The sequence below is a fragment of the Macaca fascicularis genome, chromosome 12 (genome assembly GCF_037993035.2).
Source record: "Macaca fascicularis isolate 582-1 chromosome 12, T2T-MFA8v1.1".
In the NCBI taxonomy this organism is placed as follows: domain Eukaryota; kingdom Metazoa; phylum Chordata; class Mammalia; order Primates; family Cercopithecidae; genus Macaca; species Macaca fascicularis.
This window is the reverse complement of record NC_088386.1, coordinates 33,909,661-33,928,134: the sequence shown is the minus strand read 5'-3', so window position 1 is coordinate 33,928,134 and position 18,474 is coordinate 33,909,661. Positions and strand designations below refer to the sequence as shown.

At 39.5% G+C, this 18,474-nt stretch overlaps 1 protein-coding gene across 8 annotated transcripts in view; it reads right to left on the bottom strand.

Moving 5' to 3' along the window:
* The window catches only part of SPOPL (speckle type BTB/POZ protein like), a 65,444-nt gene extending 48,751 nt beyond the window's left edge, over window positions 1–16,693 (bottom strand). For all 8 annotated transcript variants that reach the window (XR_282513.4, XR_012420936.1, XM_074008592.1 and 5 more), the window contains exon 1: window positions 16,341–16,693. The gene's annotated coding sequence lies outside the window, so the exon portion shown is untranslated. The remainder of the gene's footprint in view (window positions 1–16,340) is intronic.
* Window positions 16,694–18,474: the final 1,781 nt, after the last annotated feature.

The window sequence follows — 18,474 nt, the reverse complement described above, 5'->3', positions numbered from 1 at the left end:
AAGCACTTAGGGTAGTTCCTGCACAGTTAGTTGCCATTTCTGGACCTACTAATATTAACTCTAGGCATTTTTCAAATTTACCTTAGTTCTAAAACATTCATCTATAATAAAAGCTATGTTCTCTCCCTCTCCCTTCTCTCATTCTTCCCCAACCTCTTCTGTTTCAGAACAATTTGGCTAAACATTTCATTAAAGCTTCCCCAAATTCCAAGGTTTTGTGTCTTATTTTTCTTTTTACAAAATCATAATAGAGTCATTTGCCTTCATTATTTCTCTTCCTTCTTCATTTAGCAATCAGAATTTTTTTTTTTTTTTTTTTTTTTTGAGACAGAATTTCGCTCTTGTAGCCTTGGCTGGAGTGCAATAGCTAGATCTCAGCTCACTGCCACTTCCGCCTCCCAGGTTCCAGTGATTGTCCTGCCTCAGCCCCCCAAGTAGCTGGGATTACAGGCATGAGCCACCACACCCAGCTAATTTTTGCATTTTTAGTAGAGACGGGGTTGCACCACATGTTGGCCAGGCTGGTCTTGAATTCCTGACCTCAGGTGATCTGCCTGCCTCAGCCTCCCAAAATGCTGGGATTACAGGCATGAGCCACTGTGCCGTGGCCTAGGTCAGAATTTTTTTTTTTTTTTTGAGACAGAGTCTCCCTCTGTTGTCCAGGCTGGAGTGCAGTGGCACGATCTTGGCTCACTGCAAGCTCGCTTCCTGGGTTCACGCCATTCTCCTGCCTCAGCCTCCCGAGTAGCTGGGACTACAGGCGCTTGCCACCACACCCAGCTAATCTTTTGTATTTTTAGTAGAGACGGGGTTTCACCGTGTTAGCCAGGATGGTCTCGCCCTCCTGACCTCGTGATCCTCCCGCCTCAATCTCCCAAAGTGCTGGGATTACAGGTGTGAGCCACCATGTCCGGCCAGAAATTTTTTACTTTAAATTACTGAAGATTTCTTTACCCATCTTGCCCCAAAATTAATCTGCTACAATTCAGTCCTCAAAAGTCTAATGCTCCAATGAAAGGAAACAACAAAGTAAAAAGCAGCCAGACATCAGAGGTGTAATAATTGTCGAAAGTTCTAAAAGATACGCATCAATTTCACAATATCCTCCTGCCAACTTCTAAAAATCAAGAATGTTCTCCCAAACATCCCAACTACCCTTTATAATCCATCAAGAAACTGTCATCCACCTATTTATGTAAAAAATTATGTAATTTATTTCCTGTATTATGCCTGTAAACACAAACATGTCTCATTATAGTTATGGTACTTAATTCCATACTTTGAAAATATAATTGTGTTAAAGTAACAGTTCTTTTACTAGTTTTCAAATCACTTTTTTAAATGTCTAAGCAATGTTCTTTGTTCTAGAATTCCAGGACACTGGCACAATTTCAATTTGTCTAGCATTTACAGAACAAACATTTATTAAGTACCTAAATAGGTCAGGCATTGGTGAAACAAAGATTATGACGATAAGGTCAAAGAGGTAAATACCTAATTAAAGCAGATAAACCAGAACTGCTCAAATAATACTCTTTTCTTACACCTGTGAAGGATCTAGACCAAAGAAGTATGGAGCAATTAGAGTTCTTTCAACTCCCTGATGTTGTTTCCAGACCACTTTTCCAGCCTTCTTGCAAAACTGGCAACTGTGTGAGTCAAATGCAATACCCTCTTCCCCTCTTCTCCCTGGCTATCATGGGCTCACCTCTTCTATTAATAGTTAGGTTCCCTTATGGAGGACTTCAGCACTTGTCTCCCTCCATAGTTTTCTTCACTATTTCTATCATCACCTTGGATGAGTGTACCCTGTGGACTTGCAACCTACCAGCATCAAATTCCTTGACATTCCCGAATGATCTCACCCACATAATATTATAGCAGTCTTTTCCAAACAAACTTATTACCTACAATAGCCTGACCAACTCTGAAAATAAACCTCAGTATATCTTTTACAACAGACCTTATTCCTGTTCTGTCACCAATTTAATCCCTCAATATCTCTTATTACCAATACTTCCTTAGCCCCTTCCCATTTAAGTCATTATTCCCATTATGGCTTCACTTCCTTCCTTATCAAACCTCAAAACCCACAATGCATCACCACTTCAAACACCCTCTAGCAAGCATACTTAACATTTCACTCCTTTGTTCTTTTACCGCAACCATCCTGTAAACCCTCCACCCCTTATCAATCTAACCACCCACTGTCTGCTTATTTGAGCTGATGAACAATGCTGTAGAAAACTTTTAAAAGCAGAATAGCAGCTTCATAAGCACATGCTTTCATTAAACTTGGTTTGTTTGTTTATTTTTTAGCTAATTATTGTCAAACACGTTTATTTCAAAATAAAAATCTTACAAATAATGAATGACATCTTAGCTCTTCTGATGATGAGCTAATAATTCCAAGAGTTCTGTGACTAGCAATAATCAGTAAATACTTGAATATGTAGAGCAGAAGTATTTATCAAATGGTTGCTCTACCTTAAAACAGTAGTTTGCAGCAGTAAGAAATGAAGCCAGTTATAAAAATAATAGCTGTAAAAAGTTAGGCATATAAAATGTAGAAAGGGAAAACTATGGGCTTATCTGGAGTTAAGAGTTTATGTGCATATCTTAAAAGAAATCAACAAATATTATTCCCAAAAGGTACAGGAATGACACTTCCCTACATATTATTCTAACATAATCTATAATGATTAAGGAATGAGAAAAGATTAACGACAATCCTAACACTGAAAAGGATACAAGGGAAAAATATTTTTTGCACTCTTGGGCTTTCACTACAAAATGACAAAAAATACAGCTTAGCAACACTTCTGTGAAACTTAAAAGAAAAACACAACAAGAAATTAAATATAAAACAACACACAGGATGCTGTGAGGAAATGGTTACTTTGTCAACTTTTTTCAAGTTCTGAAAATTGAGAAACATCTGCTCATATAGTGTTTCCCTTCTTTAAACTGTAGCAAAACCCCATAGAATAATGAATGAACACAACCTGCAATCTGGGTAGATGGTCAAGTAAGAACAAGCGCATTCCAGCATTGTGTAATTAGAGCTTTGGGCCAATGTTGCAAACTCACTCAGTAAAATAAAAAAGCCTATAAAACTTTTCGCCAGCCTGCAAAATCTTAAAACTCATCCATATTTAGCAAGTCAGAAGTGCACTATTTGTCAGAAAACCAATAAACTACACTGTGGAGCTATAATTTTCACGACCATCTCATTTTCCTTAAATTATACTTAAATTTGTTGTATATTTTGCCTCTTACCAACTGGCAAGGCGACCAGAATCATCTGATGGGTTTTACGAAAATACACAAGTCTCTGTTCCACTTTCACCTGGTGTGCACAGAGGGGACCAAGGGTAGGAGTAGGGAAAGGAATCATGTTTACTTTGAGAAAATAGCCTAACCACAACTTAATACCATGTTACACCCACCAGAATGGCTAAATATATGAGAGAGAATATCAAGTCAATGTTCCAGAGTATATGGGACAACTAGAACTCTCATCTGCTGCTGATGAGGTTATATACATTGGTACAACTTTGGAAATCACTGGGTTATACTAAAACTGAACAAAGCACACATATGACCCAATGATTATATTACAAGGTACATTCCCCAGGGAAAAGTCAAGCTGGGAACTGCTCAGGGCAAACCTGCTTCCCATTCTATTCAAAGCCACCCCTCTGCTCACTGAGATAAATGTGTATCTGATTGCCTCCTTTGGAGAGGCTAATCATAAATTCAAAGGAATGCAACTATTTGTCTCTTACCTACCTATGACCTGGAAGCCCTATCCCAGTTTCGAGTTGTCCCGCCTTTCTGGACCAAACCAATATTCATTTTACATATGCTGGCTAATGTCTCATGTCTCCCTAAAATGTATAAAACCAAATCATGCTCTGCCCACCTTGGGTACATGTCATTAGGACCTCCTGAGGCTGTTACCCCAGCGCAAGTCCTCGATCTTGGCAAAATAAACTTCCTAAATTAACTGAGACCTGTCTCAGATATTCGGGTTCACAGATCACATAACCATATATGTATGTTTAGAGTAAGAAGCCAGGATAAAATACCATACATGATGTATGATGATATGTGCATGTCTTTGCATGTTATACTTCAAAAGTTTACTTAAAAAAGCAAAAAAAAAAAAAAAAAAAATTAACAAATAAATAAGCACCCTTGATGCTCTGAAGTGTGTAATAAAATCCTGCTCCCAGTATCACACTCCCTCTACCCTAAAATGGGAACAGGATACTTTTTTGAATCTTCCCTCATGCTAATTAAAATTTTTTTACATTAAAATTTTGTTTATATCAAAACAAAGAAAGGTATGTTAACAGAATGCAAAAGCCAATTTTTTTGGTTTTTTTTTTTGAGTTAGGGTCTAGCTCTATTTCCTAGGCTGGAGTACAGTGACAAGACCATAGCTCACTGCCTCCTCAAATGCCTGAGCTCAAGTGATCTTCCTGCCTCAGCCTCCTGAGTAGCTGGGACTACATGCGTGCACAGCAACACCAACATGTGGCTAATTTTTTAATTTAATTTTAATTTTTATTTTTAAGATGGAGTCTCACTCTGTTGCCTACGCTGGAGTGCAGTGGTGTAATCTCAGCTCACAGCAACCTCCGCCTCCCAGGTTCAAGCGCTCCTGCCTCAGCCTCCCAAGTAGCTGGGATTACAGGCGTGTGCCACCACACCTGGCTGATTTTTGTATTTTTAGTAGAGATGGGGTTTCGCCATGTTGGCTAGGCTAATCTCAAATTCCTTACCTCAGGTGATACAACCGCCTTGGCCTCCTAAAGTGCTGGGATTACAGGCGTGAGCCACCATGTCCAGTGTAACTTTTTAATTTTTATAGAGACAATGTCTTGCTATGTTGTCCAGGCTAGTCTAGAACTCCTGGCCTCGGGTAATCCTCCTACCTTGGCCTTGCAAAGTGTTGGGATTACAGGTGACAGCCACCAAGGCCTCAAATCATTTGTAAGAGAAAACACTAAACTGAAAAGAATTTTAACATCAAAGCTCTCCCCCTTCACCATCACCATTACCACACTTGGACTGTCACCTCCCTTTGATTCCCCAAGAGTTTCCTCTTCTCTGCCATCTATTAATAGAAACATTTGAGAAGCACTGACCTATCTTAGTAGTGTAGTTACGAGGATTAAATCAAAAGATGTATATAGAAAGTCCTCGGCACCATGCCTAAATACTCAATGACTAGACATTTAATAAATAGTGAGTTCTTCCAGGTCAAGGGCTATTTCCAATTCATCACTGTAAACACAGGACCTGGCATTTAACAGTCGGTCAATAACTATTTGTGAAGTAAATGAATAATGTGAGTCCGAAAAAAACCAAAACAAAACAATGAAAACAAAGCAAAAGTGGGAATAAGGCAAAAAGCAAGAAGTTCAAAGGAAGTCTTAATCCATTTTTGTTATCAGGGTATATGAAAAGATTTTATTTTATTTGTACAGAACTGTGGTTCAGAAAGATGACAAGATTTTAAATCTCAAAGTGAACCAACAAAATCATCCGCACATAAAGCTATTACAAAAACTGTCTCGGTATTATCTTTCCTCTATACACCGTGCAATGAAAAGGCAGTGTATTTTAACTGAAATTAAAACATGCGTCAATAATACTGAAACCCTTTAAAAAAATTTCTGAATCAGTTTCTTACGAGGTTGACAGGAATCCCAACTGTATCACAGGTTATTTTCAAGATATCCATCATAGCACATCAATATTCTGACTAAATATGTCATAACAGAGATGAAAGGAAAGCAGATTTCACCCAAACTTTTATACAGTATTATTTTTATCAAAATAAAAATATAATTTAGATGTCAAAATTGTCAAGACTGCAATCTTACATTAATTTTAAAGGACAAATCAATAAATTACTTTAATATTTATTATGTGCACAAAACATCAATGAACCATTTGATAAGGCTCTTTTCCTCTCTCTTTTAAGCTTAAAGCAACTACTTAGATCAGAAACAACAATACTGTTTTAATTAACCAATATATGTGCAGAGCATTTAACCTCATGGAAAGCACATTATAAATGTATATACAACTCATTCAGTTCTCATAACTATATGGTTTTACCATTGTCATTTCTATTTCCATTTTACGGAAAAGAAAACTAAGACTTTAAGTAACTTCCCTGAAGTCATACAGCTATTAAATGGCAAGCTGGCTGTATGCTCCTAGTCTCTATGCTCTGATGCCTGGAGAGCTCTGGAGTAAAGCAGACCTACATTTGTCTTGACTTCACATCATTTTGGGAGGTGAGTTGTCTGGAGAACCCTAAGTGATAACCACAAAACAAGGTAGCACTAATTCCATCTTTCACTAATTCTAAGACAGCTATTTTGTCACATTTTAACATTTCTGAAGTTGATAGCATCTTACAATTAAAATCCGCAGTGCTCTCTCTCTCTGGGGTACATAAAATAATAATCCATCTGGTAATTGATAGCAACTGTGATTCAAAAAAATTACGATATTATCTATACCTCATGGGTTACTGATAAGAAGTAGATGAGATAAAATGTCTTAAGTACTCGGCACAGTGTCTGTCCGGCACAAGTGCTTTACAAAGGGTACTTCTTCTCTTTTAGTAAAATAATCTATGAGGAAATTTGATGTAAAGGTTATATTTACCACTGTAGAAAGCTGTCAGTTTCTCAGGCCCATGTGCGAATAAAAATACTGGTTTCATTAAACTACTTAAAGATGAAATTTTTGTTGATAAAAGACTTGGGGTACGGAGAGGCAGAGAGACAACAGTAAAAATAAATCAGACACCCGAGAAAATAAAATCAACAATATTAACGCACAAACCAAGATACTTCACAATTCAAGGCAGTTCTCAAATGCCATTGATAAAATGCTTACAGGAAAAAGTATTTTCATGTTTTAAAAGATGTACTTTATTTTTTTTATTTTTATTTTTAAATTCTACATGCAGGATAAAGGTTGCACTTTAAATGCAATCAGAAATGACCAAATCTGCTTAGTGTGTGCCCATGCCCCACTTGAGCTTTTCTACCAAAACTCGACGTAATTCCTAAATGGTTAGTAGGTTTAAACTGAGCCTAAATATTGTCACCAAAAAAGTGTAATTAAATGAAATTAAATTCATTTAGGTATTTGGTAGCTTCCTGTTTTTGTACTTGCCTTGGCAATCTCAGAACAAATTTACACGCACTGTTATTTCACTTTTTGTCTTATATTATAAAAACTACAGAGGAATTTCCTACTAAAACATTAAAAAATATATCCAAATGACAGCTTAAAAAACACCTTGAGACTATTGCAATCTTTACCTTAAAAAATCACTTAATTATACCTTGAGGAACGTTATCAGGAATAAAGAGGGGCATTATAAAGTGATAAAGAGGTAAATTCTCCATAATTCTTAATTTGTATGTACTTAACAACAGAGTGTCAAAACACGTAAGGCAAAATCTGATTTGCAAAGAGAAACAGATGAATCCACTATTGTAGTTGGACACTTCAACACCCCTCTAACAGAAATGGGCAGATCCAGCAGGTAGAAAATCAGTAAGGACAAATTTGAACTCAACAATACTATCAATCAACTGGACATAATGGACATCTATAGAGTACGTCAACCAACAGCGGCATAATACCAAACACTGACAAGGATGTGGAACAACAGCAACTTTCACGTATCGCTGGTGCGAATGCAAAATGGTACAGTCACTTTGAAAGTCAGCAGGGTGGTTTCCTACAAAACTGAACATGCTACTCATCAATCATGGTCCTTGGTATTTACCAAGAGCTGAAAACTTATGTCTACACAAAAACCTGCACAAGGTTGTTCATAGCAGCTTTATTCATAATCTGCAAAACTTGTAAATAACAAAGATGTCCTTTAGTAGGTCAACGGATAAACTGTGGTACATCCAGATAATGAAATATTATTCAGCATTAAAAAGAAATGAGCTATTGAGCCATGAAAAGACACAGAGGAAACTTAAAATGCATAATACTAAGTGAAAGAAATTAATCTGAAAAGGCTACACTCTTTGGAAATGGCAAAACAGTAAAAAGATCAATGGCTGTCAGGGGTTGCAGGAAGGAAGAATGGACAGGCCTAGGTCAGAGGAGTTTTAGGCTGTGAAAGTACCCTGCAAAAGACATCATAATGGTAGATTGATGTCATAAAAATTGTCCAAATCCATAGAATATACTAAACAATACCAACCGTGAATCTAATGTAAACCATCCACTCTGGATGATAATGATGGGTCAATGTAGATTCATCAGTTTAAAAAATGGGTCACTCTCGTGGGGAATGGTGATAATGGAGGCGATTATGTCTGTATGGGTGCAGGGGATATATGGAAAATCTTTGTAGATTCTGCTCAACTTCTTCAGTGAACCTAAAACAGCTTCAAAAACATAAAATCTATTTTTAAAAAAATCACTTAAGTGGGGGGTTTGAGGAGAGGAGATACAAATGTATTTTACACAAGAAAAAAATTGTTATATTTGCTTTAGAAAACATACCCAAACAGGAAATAATATTATTTCCTTTGTCAATAAATATAACATTATATTTTATTTGTTATTCCATTCAACTTCTTCAGTGAACCTAAAACAGCTTCAAAAACATAAAATATATTTTTTTAAAAAATCACTTAACTGGGGGGTTCAAGGAGGGGAGATACAAATGTATTTTACACAAGAAAAAAATTGTTAAATTTGCTTCGGAAAACATACCCAAACAGGAAACAATGGTATTTTCTTTGTCAATAAATAAAACATTATATTTTATTCGTTATTTTTGTTTAATTTATTCTCAGCTCACACCTATAAAATAATATTTCAAAAGCATGATACTACTTTTTAGGTATACTATTAACCTTACAGTTCTGCAGAAAATAAAAACACCTCTTTGATTTTAACTGTTAACCCTAAATATTTGTATTTATTTATCTAATATAGGATGAAAGCAAACACACCAACTCCAAAGAAGTGTGGGTGCTGGGGGAAGGGGAGTATTTTCTAAATATATCCATATTGCAGAGATGAGTAACTTCATCATACTTTCACTTCAGGTATATCTAACCTGTCTCAATGATGCTTTGAGGTGCAAAAATTTTATACTTGAGAATAAAAAAATCATTTTAATCTGCTAGCTTTTACCTATGTAAAGTTTAGTCTCATGTATTACACAATTCAGAATATAATGCTAATAATTATTCTGACCTCTTTTAGAACATATAAGCAGGTATAAAGAATACCAAACAGGAGCTATAGTTATGTTCAACATAAAGATAAAAGGCCTCTAAAAGGGTACCTGTAAGAGCCATAATAAATACATGAAAAGCATACAGTTTTTATATAAGACATACAAAACTTAAAACCAAGGAAAAGGCAAGAACAAAAGATTTTAAAGCCAGTATGAACTAGGAAAAAGAAATGTTTAAAGTTATAATTTTCCTAACATGAAATTTCAGGAAGACCACCCTAGCAGATCAGAATAACACAATGATGTTTCCACAATAACTCAAGAAGGTATTTCAGAAACAGGTTTTGAAAAAGCTGACCCCCTTTTAAAGTATATTCTTTCTATGGCTGCGTTGGGTAGCTCACACCTGTAATCCAGCACTTTGGGAAGCCAAGGTGGGAGGATCGCTTGAGGCCAGGAGTTTGAGACAGGCCTGGGAAATACAGCGAGATCTCTGTCTCTGCCAAAAATAAAACAAAGTACATGTCTTCTAGAACTTTTCATTCACTGTGTTTTTAAAATTCACTTTGGCCAGCCCAGTGGCTCACACCTATAATCCCAGCATTTTGGGAGGCTGAGGCGGGCAGATTACTTGAGGTCAGGAGTTTGAGACCAGCCTGGCCAACATGGTGAAACCCCGTCTCTACTAAAAATACAAAAGTTAGCCAGGCATGGTGGCTATGCCTGTAGTTCCAGCTACTGGGGAGGTTGAGGCAGGATAATTGTTTGAATCCGGGAGACAGAGGTTGCAGTGAGCTGAGATCATGTCACTGCACTCCAGCCTGGGTGACAAGGCAAGACTCTGTCTCGAAAAAATAAAATAAAATAAAAATAAAATAAAATAAAGAATACAATTAATTTTAACATAATTTTCCTTTCTATCCCATTATTTTCTATGAGACACTGCCTTTGCCAATTAAGCTTTTACCAACTACAGTATTCTTCAAAAAGTTTATCCATGTCTATAAACTGTATACTACCCATGATTCAAGAGAGAAGTCCAGGGATTTGTAGACTGTTTGATGTAATACAACCACCTAAAATAACATTTAAGCTATCAGGGGACGGCTGTCATTCTACTGAGCCCAAAAACACCATCACTGACCATAAACCCATAGGTTTAATAGTACATCTTCACCAATCCTTAGCAAGGCTTTCCTTAACTCCTTAAAATTGAGAGAAAAAGTTACATAAAATTTCTTCCATACTAAGTCACTGGAATATAACTAAAATATTTAAGTATGCTATCAGTTATTGAATGAATCTGTAAGTATGGGTTTCATACATATAATGTAAAGCTAACTAGCAAAATTAAACACTATCTTGGGCAATAAATACTCAAACGAAGAAATATTTCATTCTTAAAGATAGTAAAAAGATACCTCCACAATTATTGACTGTATGGGTGGTAAGGATATTAATCAAAAAAACAAATCCAAAAAAGATACAAGTTCAAGTGAGAAACCTTTAAATGGTACGGCCAACCTCTCCAACCTACTACCCATGTAATCTAGCCCCATTTTCTGCCTTTGCAGACTTTCAAATTACTTAAAGTATCATTTCTTTAAACTCCTCTGCCACCTATGATTAACTCGCCCTCTCCACCTATGTAACTCGACGTTCAGAAACACTCTGCTCAAGGGTCACTTTCCTTAGAAAGCTTCCCTTGATGCCCCTGCTCTGTGCTTCCAAGGCAACCTGAATAAATTGCCATGACAGCACTCATCACACAAGAAAAACAAATATTTGTTTAATCATACATGGTCCCTAATCTCTGAATTCTAATCCCATACCTAGAAGTCTAGTATTCAGTGTCTGATAAATAGTGACTATTTAAGAAATACATACTATGAATGAATAAGCTGTGAAAAGTTTTAGATACTTATAGAACAGCCAAATGATAAACAAAAACATGTCTGAACTCAGGAAGACAGATAAGGCTCATGTTATAGATTTAATATTTTAATTTAGGATTGTAGTTTTAGCAGATCAATACAAAATTCATCGTCAAACAGTTTATGGGTGGACTGACTACCAGAAATATAAAATTTTCTTCCTGTTGCTGAATTCAGCATATGCTCCTTAGTTTGCCACTTGATTGATTTCCCAGTTGCATTCAAAATATTCAGCCGGCCACTCCCTTCTTTTTCAGTCTATTGCCTTGGCTTCAGTGATACCAACAAAATTTTCCTCCAATCTCTAGCTTCTTCCTTCTCAGCCTCTTTAGTTCCATTTCTTTCTACCAAAGTTCAAATGCAAAAGATTCACAGGGCTTACTCATAAGCCCCCTTATCTTCTCTATACTCTCTCCTTAAGCAATCTCATCCCTCACTCCAAGAAATCAATTATAAACTGTACGCTGACTATTTCCAATTTATTTCCAGTCCAAACCTCTTTGCTGAGCTCCAGACCTATACATCCAATTGCTACTAGACATCTCTACTTCTGTGTCTTAGTCTCAAGTTTAACAAGCCTCAAATTGAAAAATGACCAATACCTCCCCCTTCCCTGAAACTACAAAATAAAAAACTGCTCCTCCCCCAGTACTCCCACCTGAAGCACAAGAACTACTGGCCCTGGAAGTCAGCCTTTTCCTCTCCCCAGGATCCCCAAATCTCATCCACCTCTATATCTATTATATCTATATAATTTTTCCTCCCAAATATTTGTCAAATCAGGCTAGTTTACCTCTATCACTGCCATCCGGAACCAAGGTTCCATCAACTCTTGACTACATTATTATAACAGCTAATCTCCATACTATTCAAATTGTGATCTGTGCACTGACACTGATCCACAAACTTTTGTTATTGGTCTGAAATGAAATAAATATAGAAACCTAGAGAAAGCATTTAGGAACTTTTACAGCAATTTGACACTGCCACAGCAAACATCTTATTGTGTGTTACTAAATACCAGTATGAATTGAAAATTAAAACAAAATTGGTCCTTCAACACAGACAAGCTTGAGAGACAATGACTTAACTAGTCTCCCCGTATTTATACTTGCCTCCTTCCAACCTATTCTCTACAGAGCAGCCAAGTGATTTTTTTAAAGCAAAAATTTGGGTAACTTATTCAGCTGTTTTCTCTGGTGGCTTCCTAGTGCTCTTGGGATTAAGTACAAAATGCTTAGCATGGATTTTGGCCATTGTGATCTGCTCCAGTCTATTCCCCATCAACCAACCGCATGTACTAAGGTTCAGTTCTTACTGGGTCTGTCAGTTCTAGAAAGTTGAAATTGCCAACATCACTTGGGTCACTAAAAGTTCATCCTTTAGGTTTCTGTCTAAAAGTCATTTCTTCAGAGAAGCATTCCCTGATGGATTGGTGGGCCTTCATTCTTTACAATGATTTTCCTTTGTAGCAGTAATGGTAACTAATTACTTTTTACAATTTTTTCTTTTTTCTTTTTTGAGACAGAGTCTCACTCTGTTGCTCAGGCTGGAGTGCAGCTCATTGCAAGCTCTGTCTCCAGGGTTCAAGAGATTCTCCTGCCTCACCCTCCCAAGTAGCTGGGACTACAGGCGCGTGCCACCACACCCAGCTATTTTTTTTTTTAAAGAAGAGACGGGGTTTCATCATGTTGGCCAGGCTGGTCTCGAACTCCTGACCTTAAGTGATAAGCCCACCTTAACCTCCTAAAGTGCTGGGATTATAGATAGGAGCCACTGCACCTGGCCTGTAATTTTTTTCTTTATTTTATTCCCCAAACAGACTTCTGCCTCCATGAATACAAGTAATATCTTTCCATTACCACATGTCACCAGAGACTAGCACAGTGCCTGGCACAGATGAGTTGTTAATAAACTTTCGTTAAGTGAACAAATCCAAGTAAGCAAACAAAACAGTGAGCCTGACCACTAAATGTAAAGGCCTTCATAAGGCTTGACATAAGACTTTTGACGAGGTGCTTTACAAGAGTTACATCTCCTTTACTTTCTTTACTAAACAACATGAAAAGAGAAGGAAACTCTGCTGTGAAGCTTACATTTATAAAAATAAATAAATAAGATATTCAGAAAGGTGAAGAATTTTCTCTGATCAACAAGGAAGTGAGTCTTCTCTAAAGTAAATCAGCAAGGAAGTGAAAGGTGTGAGAGTCAAAAGAGTAATCGATGAGAACTATGTTGCCTGGCTGCAATACTTTCTCAATTGTCTGATTTTGCAGAAGTTAACTCATCTGTTTCTCAAGTTCCTCATTTGTAAAATAGGAATAAAAAAGTCTTCTTAAAGAATTATTATGGGGTTTAAAAAAGTTAATATATATAAACTGCCTGACAGTGCCACATTAGAATATAAATTACAAAAAAAGCAGAGACTGCATATTACTCTTCTCTGTACAGGAGCTTTTCTCAACTAGGGCTTTGCAGAAATTAAGCCCCACAAAAACTGACTGGAGTAACCACTTCCTCAGTTCTCTCAAGAATGGTACATAGCTAGTACCATTCTAGGTGCACAGGAGATGAGATAATTCATTACATAGCTTAGATGCCTCAGAGCATTAGGGTTTGATTTTCACCCAGAAACATGGTGCAGAAGGGTCACTCTCATGTATCCCCAATGCCTGGCACATGGTAGATGCTCATTAAATATTTTTGGAAAGAGTATTTACAAAACCAAAGAAATAGTGCTAGGCATAGAGTAGATGCTAAATGTCAATTTTATCCCAGCCTTTCAAAGTTCTATAAGCTTTAAAAGTCTGATTCTAGGGAAGTTTTCTTCAATCTGCACTGCTTATAAAAATTCATGGCCAAAAATGCAGATATAGACATTAGGAAAGCCAAGAAACGAAATGTTGGAAGGAACTAGGTGGAATCAGTGAGAGGTGCAATACAGGTAGAACCTGGATATGCAGGAGAAAGAGCAAAGGTTATTCTAGGTCAGGGAACAGGATTACCAAAAACAGTGTCACCCCAAGTATGGAATATGCTCCATGGTGGCACAAGAATGATTTTAAACTATAAATGGAAAAACATTTTTATTTTGATAGTTACATATGTACATATTTTTACATGTAATTAGGACAGCAAATAGTGATTTCAAACTTTTACTATTTAAAACAACACTAAAGTAAGTAATATCTATTCAGATCCTTTAATGTGAGTCCTTTAAAAATGTAATAAACAAGCAATAGTGCACAAGAGGTAAGCAAATGCGGCAAAAACTGTCAGCATTTTTTTAAGTGAGTAAAATTCTGTAAACACCAAGCCAAGAAGACATGTGAATATGAATGAATGTAACACATGAAGAGAAAACGGCCACCAGTCTTCTGAATGAAGCCAAGCCAAAGCTCTATCTTGAGTAGTGATTGAAGATAAAGGTCAGATGAGTACGAAGAATACCACCAGTTTTGAGTATTTAACTTACAGTACTAACATTTTCATCTGTAAAATCTCAGTTTCCAGTAGATGAATCTATTATACACAGTAGTTTCACTTTGTTTATTCTCAAAACAAAAGTAAAATTGTAGAAGTTCCAAATAGACATCTGAAATAAAGACTGACCTATCTGCAGCTTGGCAGTCAGTTGACTTGCAACTGGTGGGCTACAACCCTGTAGTTTTCAAATCAGAAGGAATTAATTTATACAATAACAAATTATAAATGCTATCTATGTCAAAAAAAGGATGTTAAATGTCAAAAAAAAAAAAAAAAAAGACAGTAGCTTTCCATTCCCACTTTCCTGTCTTGGAATTAACCTACCCACAAGTCGGATCAAGTAAAACTAAGGAGTGATGATAAAGATAACATTTATCAGATATTTGCCCTGTGCCAGGTACTGTTTTAAGTACTCTACTTGTATTTACTTGTGCAATTATTAGCACCATTCTATGAGGTAATACATAACCCCATTTTACAGCTGTAAGAAAACTGAGGCCAAGAAATATTAAATAACTTCTCCAAAGCCAAAGCTGGTAGATGGCAGAGCAAGGATTTACACCCTGGTAACTATACTAGTTTGAGCTCTAGAGAAGAGTTCTTAACCACTAGGCAACATTTCTCACAAGAATGATGAAATGATAATTTGAAATATTCCACCAATCCCATTGTGGCAGGAGAGAAGTAATTTTTCAAGGTATGAACCTTTTACCTCGTCAGTTTCCAGTCCAAGAAACAGTGAATTCAATTGCAAGTAGGAAAGTGAGTACTACAACGGGTCAAACTAGGCCCAAGATTATTCAAATATAGACAAAGCATCAGAAGCCTGGGAAGAATCACTGAATGACAGAGTTCAGTCAGGAAAGAGAAGCGAAAGTTAGGATAAGCAGACGGTGAATATTATTTCTACTGGGTTCTGTGACTGCTTTGAGAGAGAAAATGCTACCATCCCTTTTCTTTTACGTTGAATCAGTATACAAATACATCGACTCAAAAAGAATTAGGAAAAAGGAGAGCAGCAGGAATAAAAGTGGGCTTTCTCAAGACTTGGACCCCGAACCGCTCGGTTAGCTTGATGTACTCTGGTATAAGTGAGCAAAAATGTATTAGAAAGCAGGTGGCGAGGTTAAAGGCATGACCATGGGAGTGGAGGTACTGAGCGGTGTGCGGAGCTGAGAACTCTGCCTAAAATGGGCTACCAGGGATGAGAGTTTCAAGTGTCTGTATTTGGGATGAGGAGGTATGAAAGTGGACGCTGCGCGGTGGGAGAGGAGGCAGTTTCTGGCTTTGGGCAGCACTCAGGTAAAAAGGGGCAGGCGTGGAGGTATACAGGTATAGACGAGGAGGGAGACCAGAGGAAAAGAAGGGGCGAGGCCCGGGTGTAAAACGAAAGGGGATCCTGGAAGGCGGAGGCTGGGAAATCAAAGAGGGTTTGGGGGCATCCCCGGGGAAAGCTGCGCCGCCGCGCGAGGGAAGGGCGGTCCGGCGGCTTGGGAGGTAGACCCCAGAGCAGGCCGGAGCTCGCCGCCCGAGCGGGGGTCCGGGACCCAGAGGGAAGAGGGCGCAGTGAGGCACGAGCCGGAGGCCGCCGGTCTTCGGCGAGCCGGGGGAGGGGAGCAAGCGCCCGGGGCTGCCGCGGGACCAGGGGGAGGGGGAGGGGCGCCTACCTGGACGTGCGGGGCGGCAGCGGTCAGTCCCGGCGGAGACTCCTCTCCTGCAGAGGCAGCGGCCGCGTCGGCCCTGGGAGCCCGAGGCTGCGGTGGCAGCGGCAGGGGTGATGGCGGCAAGTCCCTGTGGCGGCCGCCTCCGCCGAACGGCATCCCTCCTTCCCGACCCGCCCTCCTTCCCTATCTCCCGCTTCTAAACTTCTTCCCCGGGATAAACAAACCCGCCGCCAGGGGCGGCCACCTCCGCCGCTCCCGCCCCCGCGCAGCCCCCACCCCCCCGCCGCGGGTCCGTCTGGGCTCCTGCTTCCGAGTTACGACTCCTGCCCCGGCCCCCAGCCCGCGAGGGCGCGTGCGCGCGGCGGCGGCGGCTCGCGGGCTCCTGCGGGCTCTTGCTCCCTCCTCCAGCGCCGGGCACTTCCGGGCGGGCCCGGATCTGCCGCCGCGCTTGGGAGGCCGCCGCCGCCTGGCACTGGGCTCCCGGCTGGGCAGGATCCGCAGCCCGCACCGCTCTGGCTTGGCGTGCGGAGGCGCCTTGCTTAGCTTGACCCTTATTTGGCCAAGTGTAAAACTTGTCCTGCTTAAAGCCTACTGAGACCTCCTAACTGGTCTAATCCGCGGGAGACGCCAAAGGCGGCGGCCGTATGTGCACACAGGATTTTCTTGGGTCCAGGAAGCCAGGGTAGAACTGTTGCTAAACTCCCGTTGTGAGCCCAGATCTGTAAGAACTGCTGAGACACAACCAGCAATATACAGGCTCCAGTTGGAAATCGAGAACTTTCCAGGTAGATGTAGTGCCCCATGGAGCAGTTTTCGGGTGGAGGGGATGAGTCTTAGCTGGAAGTCTCAGGCCAGAAGGAGAGCCTGCGGAGGGGCGAGGGGCGGCCAGGGATGCCTAGGAAGTGAGTGCAGAAGAGCAGGCGGCCTCCTGGGGCTGCACGGTGGGAAATAAAGCTGCACTTGCACAAATGTGTGAAGAGAGGATGGGACTGCCTTGTCTCTGCGGCCATTTAGTTTAAAAAGGGGGTTACAACTGAACTCTTTATTCCCCACGGTCATGGGACAAAGATACTTAATCAAGCTACCAGGAGTAAACTTCTTTAAAGAAGTTTGGGGGACCAGCAACTCGGGCTTTGCCTGAACAGGCATGGACATCATTCAAGGATCCCAACTCTACTTTAACTGCATATGTCGGCAATTTTTTTTTTAATTTTTTTTTTTTAATTTTTTTTTTTTAGACAGGGCTCTCTGTCACCCAGGCTGGAGTGCAGTGGTGCCATCACAGCTCACTGCAGCCTCGACCTCCTAGACCCAAGTGATCCTCCCAACTCAGCCTCCCAAGTAGGTGGGACTACAGGTGTGTGCCATGCCCAGGTAATCTTAATTTTTTGTAGAGATGAGGTCTTGCTATGTGGCCCAAGCAGATCTCGAACTCCTGAGCTAAAGGGATCCTCCCACCTTTGTCTCCCAAAGTGCTGGGATTTACAGGCGTGAACCACCACACCCGGCCATAAATCAACTTCTCATTGCTTACCTGGCTTTCCAAGAAAAGAGGTGGGGGAGGGAAAACATTTATTATTTTGCTATGTGCTGAGTATTCTAAGCATAGACTTGTATCATCTCTATTCTCTCAACAACCTCCCTACAACTTCAAGGTAGAAATTATTTCCATCTTAAAATTAAGCAACAAAAACTAGAAATGGGAAGTAATTCATCCAAAGTTTACTGGGATTTGAATACTGGACAGTCAGATCCCCTCATTTCAATCTTTTTTGTTTCTTTTTCTTTTTTCTTTTTTCTTTTTGTTTGTTTGAGATAGGGTCTTGCTCTGTACCCCAGGCTGGAGTACAGTGGCATGAGCTTGGGTCACTGCAACCTGCACCTCCCGGATTCAAGCAATTCTGTGCCTCAGCCACCAAGTATCTGGGACTACAGGCGTGAGTCCGACTAAATTTTGTATTTTTAGTAGAAACGGAGTCTCACCATATTGCCCAGGCTGGGCTGAAACTCCTGGACTCAAGTGATCCTCCCGCTTCTGCCTCCCAAAGTGCTGGGATTACAGGTGTGAGCCACCACATCTGGCCTTACAGTAGCAATCTTATTGACTTATTTACAAAACAGATTTATAAAACAAAAT